The sequence below is a fragment of the Schistosoma mansoni genome, chromosome 2, assembly GCF_000237925.1.
Source record: "Schistosoma mansoni strain Puerto Rico chromosome 2, complete genome".
Taxonomy (NCBI): Eukaryota; Metazoa; Platyhelminthes; class Trematoda; order Strigeidida; family Schistosomatidae; genus Schistosoma; species Schistosoma mansoni.
Window position 1 is genome coordinate 7,663,640 of NC_031496.1, and position 12,418 is coordinate 7,676,057.

The 12,418-nt window shown below is 36.2% G+C and overlaps 1 non-coding gene across 1 annotated transcript; it reads left to right on the top strand.

The window, feature by feature from the left end:
* Positions 1-8,304: 8,304 nt before the first annotated feature.
* Positions 8,305-8,374, top strand: Smp_tRNA_00287_Pseudo_CGA.1.1. Its single transcript has one exon. It is a non-coding gene (tRNA).
* Positions 8,375-12,418: the final 4,044 nt, after the last annotated feature.

Below are 12,418 nucleotides of genomic sequence, written 5' to 3' on the forward strand. Positions count from 1 at the left end.
ACCCATGATTTCAACTATGAAAATACTGAATTCTCCCAAAGCCGCCTCTGAATTATTAAGTTGTTTAAACTATTTTTAAGCTTTTCTTCATTATAATCTTATTTCATGTACACTTGATTAATGTACTGTATGCTTATTTGGATTGAATAAACAAGTTTTTATAAGCCAGGATGGATGGTGGCTAGCAGTGAAATTTAGGACGCACGTTTAATCGTATTTGGGACTCGTCGGCTGGATGCATCTGCATCCCAGAGTTGATATTCACCCCTGGACTCGGACCCAGTACCGTTCGCTTCAAACGCAGTCCAAAACATCAATGGGAAGATTTAAACAAACAATACCAAATGGATTTAAATAAGTTTTTATTATCGATTATGAATTCGATCTGCTGCTTGATTGTGACTGAGCTAAATTCTGTCGCGAAAAACTTTTTCTCGCTTTCTGTTACCATGTTATCAATAGTAACTGACTAAGCAAGAAATTTAGCATAAGAAGATATAATAAGTTAATCGGACTCTTTTACAATTGAAGTCAGATAGGATTCCGTCTAAATTCTCATGGGACAATTATGAACAAGAATGAAATAACAGACCAATATTTCTTACTTTTCAGTAGTACTGTGAAAGTTGCCAACGGCTAATGAAAATTACCTTTCTTTACTTAACTTTTTAAAGTTTTCAAACATCACATTGAGTCATAATTGATGAAACAGATGATATGATCAACCAAATCTAATTAATATATGTAAACCATCAAAGGTTGGAATGCCTAAAAGTAGATTAATATATATATCTTGTAAATTTTCCATATCTTATGAATACGTAATTTGCACTGTACTTCTGTGTTATGTCTTGTGGCCTGCGTGCCCCCTTCATGTATAACATGGTAATACCGCCAATCTGAGAGCAGTGAATTATCGATCGGACCAATGACACACGAAACCAGTACGAGTAGTCTAGAGTACTTATCGGTCCTGCTTCCCGCCTAGCCGAGCCAGTCAAGTCCAGAACACCAATAACAACCTCTGCAATAAGATGCATTTATTTCAAACATACTGGGTCCATATACCAACCAGATAGACCACATCGTACCATAAAATAAGAAACAACATTTGTACAAGATTTAGCCATATGTGGCTGTGAATAAGGGAGATAGTAACTGATAGACAAGGCATAACTCAAGAATGTTACATCATATAACGATGGTTCATAGGTCAAAATAAAGCTCATAATAAGAGGGACATGAATATGAATAGTTTAAATTCACTTGGTATTGTTTGCTTGAATATTCTCATTGATGTTTAGAACTGCAATTTATCAGTCTCTTATTGGCATATATGCATCCTGTACGTATTGCCTCGATATAGCCTTAATTCACAAGCATTATAAGCAAAGATGGATAGTCGCTAGCAGTGAAACCCAGCACGCGCGTTTCGTCCTATTTGGGACTCATCAGCTGGACGCACCTGCATCTCAGAGTTGATGTTCATTATGGGACTCGAACCCAGTTTCTTTCGCTTCAAACGTCATCACGTTATCCACTTACCTACTGAGTCCTGATAGCCACTGACTTGTGCAATTGAGAGAAGTTTAAATTCACTTAGTATTGTTTGTTTGAATCTTCAGATTTATGTTTAGGACTACAATTGAAGCGAAAGATACTGAGTTCGAGTCCCATAGTGAACATCAACTCTGAGATGCTGAATATTTTAGTTAGCTAACAATTATACACTAAAGATATACACATATTATTGATCCATAAACGTATCTCAAATTTACCATTCATTATTCTTATCGGGATATAACATTCAAAAACAAATCTTTGCTTCTAAGACCACATGATATAAACAAATGTCTATAAACACCTCGAGAGTCGTAAAAATACAAACAACAACTAAGAATTGTTCAACTTAAGTCATAATTGCATCTGATTAAGTACAATTGAAATAATTTCTATTTTATTTATATTTAATTACCATCTTATCTTGGATGTTTTAAATGAAGTCTTCATTGTACTATTCACTTGAATTAACACTTAATTAAAATATTCAAAAAGGGTTTTGTGGATATTTCAGTAATTTTATAGTTGAAATCATGAGTCAACTAGGTCTGTTGTGATATATCAACTCGCTGAAGACAATTGGTGAACGGTTGCTCAATTTCGTGGATCGATTGAAGTTAGACTGATAGGTTCTGGGTTCGAATCTCTTGGGGCGGAATCTTGGATACGCACTTCTGAGGAGTCCCACAATAAGATGAAACGGCCATCCAGTGCTCCCAGGTTTTCCATGGTGGTCTAGCTTCAATTGAATCATGATCTCAACTGTATAAAATTACTAAAATCTCCAAAAAACCCCCCTTCTAATTAATATTTTATTGAAAATTCTCATCTAGAATCTCACATTTTATAAAATAATCAAATTTTCATTATTTTTAATTTATTAAATTAGAATAAAAAAGAATCTTCTTATTAAGTCAGATTTCATTGAATTAGAAAATATTAGAATAATGAGAAAAAAATTTGACCATTTAAATTTAACGCTAATTGATAGGACAAGGTCACTTAACATAAGTATAGTTGATATGGAAGCCAACTTTGTAGAGTATTACATTCTGAGATCCATAATAATAAAAGAATAAATGAAGATTTTTGAAAATACTGAGTTGAGAAATATGATTGTACAATTAAATGTGTGGTTAACTATTGTCAAATCAGGGAAAAGACGTTGGTAGTGGATCGGACATACATTAAGGAAATCACCAAACTGCATCACGAGGCAAGCGCTAACTTGGAATTCTGAAGGGAAGCGGAAAAGTGGAAGGCCAAAGAACACATTGCGTAGGGAATTGGAATCAGATATGAAAAGGATGAATGTTAACTGAAAAGAACTGGAAAGGACTGCCCATGACAGAGTTGGATGGAGAATGCTGGTGTGCGGCCTATGCTCCTCCACGAGGGGTAACAGGCGTAAGTAAGTATTGTCAAATCGAATATAGGAGTTATTTAGTAAACTTTTGGTTTATACAGTTCGTGTATTAATTTCTCCTAAGTGAGTGTAATTTGATTACATAAGCTTTGAGTGAGCTTTATTTCTGTTGGACACCAACCAGTTAATATGTATCATTAGAAAGGTTTGACTTGATAATTTCAACCAATTGAAACTATAGGATGAGAGAACACTTAAAGCAAACAAATCAGCCTGATCCACTGATACAAGTAATTGAAAAATACGAAAAGATAACATTCTTATCTTGTGAGACTTGTCCGATGAGAAGAGACATAATGATTTTATGAGAATTAGTCGACTAGTTTCATATTTCGACTTCATTTTTAAAACCGATATGTCTAACTCTTAATCATTTAAGCCCTTAAGTAATGAACCCCATAACTTTATTCAATATTTTGAGATCTGATAAAGCAGTTCTTGTTGGAATGTTTGTCGACATAAACACTGATTATTAAATATTTTGGCTAATGTAGAGAACAGAGTTTCTCATTGTGAAACTAACTCATAATTTACAAGTACATTCATAAGTTCTTTTCAGATACAGCTCTCAGTAACAGGATCTTGTTTACAGAAGTTACTAAATCTGATAGTAATATCATAGTAACTAACCTCTAAATGAAAGTATTTGTGGTTAGCGTTTTTTTAGCGAATTAGTTTTCTACGGGATGGGGTCGCTAACCCCATGCTCAACCCTCCTCCTTTATCCGGGCTTGGGACCTGCAGTAGCCCCCAGAGAGGCTACAGATGGAGTTAGTAATATCATGGGTTTGACTAAATAATTCACTGAGTTAAACAATTTACTTCAGTAACTTTCACTAACACCTAAGAAAATCTAACACATCACAGTTATTAACTCCCTAATAAGACGTGTAAACTTTAGTAGATGTTGGAGTTAAGAACAGAAAACTATCCTAAAACATGTTTGATTGGTATGATTTACTGGGCGTGGAATATTTATGTAACATTAATTTGTTAGTGAACAACTAATTAATTCGAAAGTATATTAACTCAAGTTTTCTCCATTTTGTTGAAACTACATGAATGATTATCCAGTTTTTGTCCCATAGAATCCCTCAGAACTATAGTTGCATAGATGTTATATAGAAAGTGAGTGATGAATTGACTAGGAGAGGTAAATTGTTGGTCGAGGTACTTGATTTTAAGTCATTAGGTCACATCTTTGAACGTCTTTCTGCTTAGTTCCTTTTGACTGGTTGACAAGTAACAATAGCTTTCACATAAACAGTGTACCTCGACGACAAATACATAAACATTTACTGCATAGGTGAGTTACATAGATCATGAACTAATCAAATATAAGTTGAATGCTATATATTCGTAATGCTGTCTATTTATTCTTTAGTTTGTTAGTGAAGCATCCATTTTCAATCGTATATAACAGACTTAGTACTACGTTGTTCAAATATGAAAACAATCTTCATGTCTAGAGAGAAAAACTACTGTTTTAACGTTCATTACCAAAAAAGATACATTCAATTCTCAGCAGCATGTATTAATAAATTTGACAATGACTTATTTCGGCCTTTGTAAAATATCATAATTATGAACTTATAACTGTAGAGCCTAATGATGAAATTATTAGAAACAATTGTTCGCTCAAATATTCTTCATTCTCTTTAAATGCAACATTTATATGTAATGATGATTATCTTTTATTGGTCCGTAATCTGACTCCAGTTAGATCAGAAAAATGATCGTTATCGGATGACTGCTATCGAAATATACATTCTGGCTACTCTCATCGACTTAACTTGCGTTAATGAGTAACAGCATTAAATAAGTCAAATACGAGAATGGATTTTGAATACGTGTATTTCATACAATCACTGATTCAGACAGACTATCAAAGAAACGAAGCGAAACGAAATGACGCGCGGTAGTGACGGCGTGTGAGCCAACTCAATTTAACCAAGCGTGAAGCGATATTTATAGTCGAACAAAAATGTGTTACAGACACATGATGAGTAAGGTAAGTGATTAGCACACATACGATCATATAAAAATCAGTCAGGATTAATAAGCGAATAAACGACAGGGTAAAAATGAGGCTTGAGAAGAATGAATAGATCGATCTGTTCAGAGGCTAGAATAACCTATATGGGCTTGGCATAGTAACAGCCCCTACAACATTGTATATGATTACGCGCCAAATTTGAATTACAGATATAATACATCCGAGTGAATTCACTGTACTCTTTCTAACTTGAGTTCTAGTCTAATCTCGACTACCAGAGTACGTATAGGGGAATCCTAAGAATTACTAAACAATATATAAAGTTTACTGCTTCTACTTTCCACACTCATAATATTCAAGTTGTACAGTTTATATAGTCTTAAGGTGTAAGATGTATAAGTTTCGGCACACACATAGTTTCATTTGACAATGAATCATTCAAATTATGTGAAATCTTAATCGATTTTTTCATATGAAAGTGACCTTGTGACTTAAACTTCAGAATTTTTTGTATATCAACATGGTTTGATCATCTAATTCTTGTTAGTCACATTGATACAAAGTGTATATCATTATTATTATTATTATTATTATTATTATTAGTAGTAGTAGCAGTAGTAGTAGTAGTAGCAGTAGTAGTAGTAACAATAAATAATAGTAAACAAAATGAAATCATGTGGGCGACCGGGAAGTGATAACCGCCCTCATACCACTAACAGCACTCGAGGCCACTCAAGATGTAAATGAATTTCTCAACTCACTATAACCGTAAATCATACCTTTTAATGAAACCAGAAGATAGATCAGCATTTAAGATGACTGAAAGGTTAACCGTGCTAAGAGATGTAATAAGTAGTGTGATGTTAGACAATTCAAGTCCATTTAAAAGGTTTACATTAGCAATGAGAACTAGAAAGAAGAAAATAAAAGCAAACAACAAGAAACGAAAAGAAAACAATAAGTCAAGTAGCTATCTTTTTACGTGATGATTATCTTCGATCCATATGGTTTGAATAAATTTCATCGAATTATAAAGGATACAACAACCTCAAAAAAGAAAAAAAGAACAAAAATTTTATTGAGGTTGAAAATTGATCAATAAACTAGTCAGAGAATGACCTAGTCCCAAGGTGATGTTATGACTTTATAAAAAATAAGACCGTATCCAATTAGTTATGATTTTATGTCCGGCTTTTATCACGTGAGTTATACAACAATCGAAATACGACTTGTCTAATCTTAACACTGTGCCAAATCAATGACGTTCGACCAGTATGAGCAGCCTAGCATTCTTATCAGTCCTTTGTCCGCTTAGCCTTTCCAATTGTGGCCGGGAGCGTGGGAGACAATAATCAATAAACTGAATATAATTTATCGACAGTAAATCGTATAATAATAATCCGTAGGTCAAAATGAAGGTTATAATAAGATGATTATAGATATACACAATCTAGTTACTCAATAGTTAAACAATAAGAATATTTATAGAATAATAGTCCATTAATAGGTCCCAGAAATTACCCATACTTATGTCTTCGCTAGGATATAACAGATTCTGTTAAAAGGTAAAAGCCGGATATACTTACTCATAAATGTATTTAAAATACAGGTAACTATAAAGTTACATTCTACTCATAAATAAACGAGAGAATGGGTGCTAGTACTCAACGTATTACTAGGTAATTTACATAAATTAACAAGTCAGAAAACCTAACTTTGGTATGAATTTTAAAACTAATTAGAATGACTACAAACTGTAAACATGGCCAACAAACCTGAGGTGAATAATTGTTGAAAATAATCTTTCATTCCTATATTTCTTGTTTAAGCTATTTAATAAGGGTTTTGTCAATACTATTTACATGAAATTTATTAATCAAGCGGACGCTTATCCCCGGCTTTGGGGTATACATTTCGGTGTGTAGTTTAAGGAGGTCATATCTAGATATTGAAACTAATAATAGAAGTGAGATCAAAACGAATAATTAGATATATTTGAAGGAGTAATTTAAATCTCCCCGTTAGTGTTATGCACTGAGGCTGATCCGTCTCTGTTGGCATATGTGTATCCTGTGTGAACCGTTTTGAAAATCCAAACAAGATACGAGCATTTTAAGCAGAGTTGAATCTAAGACCAGCAGTGGAATCTAAGACCTGCATCTTGTCCTCTTTGGAACTCTCTAGCTGAGTGTCCCTGATTCCCGGTGTTCATGTTCACACTAGGACTTAAATCTAGTACCTTTCATCTCAATCTACCAACGTCCAGGAACATCCAGCTGATGAGTCCCGAATGAGATGGAACTCAAGCGTCCTAGATTCTACTTCCAGTTACTATTCAACTCTACTTAACAACTAATTCATCCAGGATTTTAACAAAGTTTTTAACTGACTCTAATATGCTATTACCGGATAAATGAACGAGTCAGAAAGAAGTTATGACGTAATACCCCAACGGTTTTAAGCTTGTAACTCTATAAAAAAACCTTTAAACAACAAAACTATCTGAATTTCGTTATGAATGAGACTTGAGAAATAAGTTCAATTTGATGGATTTTTCAGATGATAGCAAAAGTATCTCTAAAATAATTCAAACGGCCGTCCAGTGCTTCCAGGTTTTCGATGGTGATCTAGCTTCAATTGACTCATGATTTCAACTTTGAAATATACTGAAATCTCCACAAATCCCCTTCTGATTATAATTCAATATACATATAATCTATCCTCCCCCCCCCATCAATAAACATTTATTATATAACAAAAGTACTTTTTTTTCAGTGAATATCTTCAGAAGGACACTAATCAGAATAAAACAATCAAACAAACAGACACACAAAAAAAAATACCATATTCAAAATTCACGTATTTGCTCAATAAACATTGATCTATAGATTTTTTGTAACTTGTGACCTTGAAAGGAATTAAATATTCTTTAATCGTTGATGAAAAAAAATTTAAATTTAGAAATGTATGAAAGTTGTTGTGTTTTTTTTTTGTTTTGTTTTTTCTTCGTCATTCGTAATAAAGTTTACCATGAGAAATTGATCAATCTTATTGTAATGAAATCTATATTGATTGACAAATAAATAAGATGTATATGTATCTATGTTAGAAACAAAATGTTAACAAGAAATTTACACACTAAAAAGTATTCAATAGCGACTGACTCCATGAGGTATTTCCTGGAGTTCTAGTGAGAAGTAGTAACCAGTGGCGTTCAACCACGTCTGTTGTAGAGATATCAACTCACTGAAGACAATGGTGAATGGTTGCTTAATTTCGTGGATTGGTTGAAGTTAGACATTTACACCATTGGATGCCGGCCGGCTCAGTGGTCTAGTGGTTAAGCGCTCTGGCTCGAGACTGGTAGGTCCTGGGTTCGAATCTCGCGAGTCCCACAATAGGAAGAAACGGCCGTCCAGTGCTTCCAGGTTTTCGATGGTGGTCTAGCTTCAATTGACTCATGATTTCAACTATGAGAATACTGAAATCTCCACAAAACCCCTTCTGCTTAAGTATTCAATGACTATATTTAGACTCATACTTACACAGTTAAGAAACAGATAAATAAATTTTACAAGAGAATTATATGAGTAGAGAGGAAGATGAGTAGTGTAACTTTCTAAGTAATCTAGTTGAAACATAATGAATATAATTAAAAAATAGATGGATATTTTTACACAGTGATTCAAATTCAACATTCACATCATAAGGATTGAACCACCTGAATGAAATGATACGTAATTAATGTACATTATTGAAGAGTTACAATCTTGGATGAAACAATTGGCAAGTGCTTTCTTGGTATTAAATGCAGTGTATAATATAGAAAATTCCCAGGTCTATCCGACACAGATCCTATTAGCTACGAATAGACCAGCTCTTGAAGACAGGAGTTGACTATGAAGGTATTTGAATATAATTATAAATAAAATGTATAATAAAGTACAAAATAATTATCGTTCAATACAAACACCACGCTCTAGTTTTTCAATAATTGTTTAGCTTATATCAGTTTGTCATTCGAGGTTACTAACTTAGTTCTGGATGCCATCTTTTTTCAATCTGTGTACACTTAATGTTACTTATTTGTCTATTACTAATTATTTGCTGATACAAGTTGATATTAGTTAAAATAAAAGATTCTTCAGTGTGGTAATTATGATACAGAATTAGAATTCTCATCCAACAGATAATTTATTGAGTTTGAAGGATAAATTCTACAGATATTTACTACGACACACAATTAAACAGGAAATTACATTCAATCCATCATATGAGACTACATATAATTGTATTACTGTCCAGTATTGATTATATTTCTATAACAGTGCGCATTCAAAATCCCGCACGTGAGATTTGAACCCAGGACCTTTAATCTCGCACGTGAACGCCTAACCTCCAGACCACTGAGCCGGCATCCAACGATGTTAATGTCTAACTCCAACCAATTCACAACAATGTGCGACCGTTCACCATTGTCTTCAGTGAGTAACTGCTCACTGCTGAGGAGTCCTATACTAGGACGAAATGGCCGTTCAGTGCTTCCAGGTCTTCAATAGTGGTCTTACATTCATCGATTCGTGGCATCGATGTAAACTCAACAATCTCCACAACCCTATACTGATATTTCTTTAAGTAAATATGATATTCAATGGTATTCGATACTTATACAATAAAAATTAAATGTTTTCTGGTAAATTATTACAACTGTAAAAATGTAGTGCAGAAAGGATTTACTTAACTGATTGACTATAGTTATTACGGATCGAAGAACTACACTGTATAATTCTCGTCTGAAAAGTATTTCGAAAAAAATGGACGGGCAAATCTAGGTTTTAGTCTCACTAAGAAATATGAAAGAGAGTAAGCTGATTGAATGTGATAAAAAAAGGGAAAATACTATGACAGTGATGTGCATGTATTCCCTGTTGCTGATTAGATAAATCAGTGATACAAAGTCAATGTCTGAACTTGTCTGACAATGATGTAAACTCTCTGTATGAAACTATAGATGACATTTTTAAGGAAGGTTATCCCATTCACGTGTGATTTTTAACTACCAAACATCTTATCAACACTCGAAGAAAAAACCATTAGGCCATGATGTGGTGTGGGCTATTTATATCAACATAAGTAGTATACATCGTGAGTCAGGAATAGAATATCTGGCAGCAGAAGATTGAGAAGGGAAGAACAGAAACAGAAAGCAATTGATATGGAAATCCATGAACATTGAAGTCTGAGACAATTAATGAACATTTTGCAAATGAAGTATCAGAGTATGGTTTTTCTATTTTACCAAGCAACTTTGTAATTTGTGGTAAATACATAGTCGCCCCCAAATGCCCTGGTACGGCTGAGAGTGGGGAGAGTCCACTCTCCCTCTCGAAATGCTCTCACATGGCCACGCGAATATATAGCCTCTGCCACAAAAGTCCTACTCACTGCCTTCTCGTGGCATTACTGTTGTTTACGAAAGTGAGAGGACGAAAAGCGAATGTCCGGCGCTTTAACCGGGTTGGTGGACATGGAGGGTCCACCTAGGGGAGTTGGAAAACCCTGATTCCAAACCAATGGTGCATATGGGCTCCAGTATCCTGATGGAACGAATGGCGAATGGACCTGCTGTTGGTCACCGGCTACCATGGGACTGCATCTCCTCACGATGCTCCACTGCCTTGTGGATCAGACCTTTCGTTCAAAGGCTCGGGGTGTGGCCCCCTAAGAAAACCACCTGCTTCGGTTTGGGCACCCGGGCAGCATCACAGCCCACACACAAATAAATGAAATGATGAATTCTATTGACGATACTATTCTCGCTCATACTAGGAGCAAGACAATTTACATTATTATTATGATTATTACCATTATTATTATCATTATTATTATTGTTATTATTATTATTACTATTATTTACTACGTCGCTTTTTCACTCCCTTTATTCCCAAATTGTGTATCCTTCCTTTCCAACTTATGCAGTAGCTCGCCCATGGTGGAAACTCTGTTCTATCTAAATGATCTCCAGTCACTGTCTGGTTGAAAGTGAATGCTTCCACCGATTACGAATACTGAAGCAGTCTTTCTGAAACCACGTACGCCGTTCAAGCTGGCTTCCTTCAACGTTCGCACACTAATGCAGATCGGAAAACAGATGGGGCTAGCTATGTCTTTAGAAAGTCTTAATGTTGATGTTTGCTGTCTATCCGAGACCCGTATTCAAGACTCTAGTGAAGTACTACAAATTCGCTCTCCATCTGTCGCTTCGAAAAGCTTGTTTCACGTGTGCTTATCCGGGGACTCTGTGGCACCTTTGTCTGGTCTTGCAGGTGTTGGTGTTGCACTAAGCGCTAGGGCTGAGGCAGCACTAATCGATTGGATCCCCATTAACAGTCGGTTATATGCTGTTAGATTAGAAAGTTCCATCAAAGTGAGAAGAAACCGGCGTGAGAAACGGTGTCTTTTCGTCATCTCCGCCTATGCCTCGACAGATTGCAGCCCGAATGCAATCAAGGATGAGTTTTACCACCAGTTAACTGTTCTTCTCCAGAAAGCGCGTTCGACAGATATTGTAGTATTAGCCGGAGACTTGAATGCTCAGGTCGGGCGTCTAGGCACAGAAGAGAGTCGTTTAGGTGGCCGATGGGGACTTGTTGGTCGCAGGACAGATAACGGGGACCGTTTGTTGCAACTGTGCACAGACCACAACCTGTTTCTGGCTAGCACTAACTTCCGGCATAGCCATCGCCGGTGTGCCACCTGGCGTCCTCCCTCTGCATCTCAAGCCTGGACTCAGATTGATCACATCGCGATCAGCTACCGCTGGCGTGGTTGTGTACAAGACTGCCGCTCCTTTTGGAGTACCTATCTGGAGTCTGATCATGCCCTGGTCTGCGCCAATCTTACCTTACTTTTCAGTGGCCGAAGGATTGACCACCACCAACGGATCGATGTTAGTAAACTGGCTGCAACATCTGTTGCAAGTAAGTATCGAGCGGAGCTAGCCTCTAGGCTAGCTACCATCCCACCGAAAAGTATAGATGAGCATTGGTTGCATCATCACGACGCCATGAAAATGGCGAGTAAAGCCGCTTGCGGCTTCGCGAAACGTCCCGCTTACAAGCACTGGGTTTCTTCTGGCTCCTTACAACTGATCGATGCCCGTCGGTCTACTCCGGGTGATCGTGAGTTTGACCACAAACGAAGGCTGTTACATAATGAAATCGGGCAAAGCTTGCGTAAGGACCGAGAAGCCTGGTGGTCGGAGCGTGCTAACGAGATGGAAGCAGCAGCTGCATCTGGTAACTGCCGGAAGCTCTTCCAACTCATCCGAGCCACTGGCAGCAAGAAGTCTGGTGTGAGTGAAACAATCCACGAGGATGACGGGATGCCAATCACTAACATCTCTCAACGTCTTGGACGATGGGCGGAATTTTTCG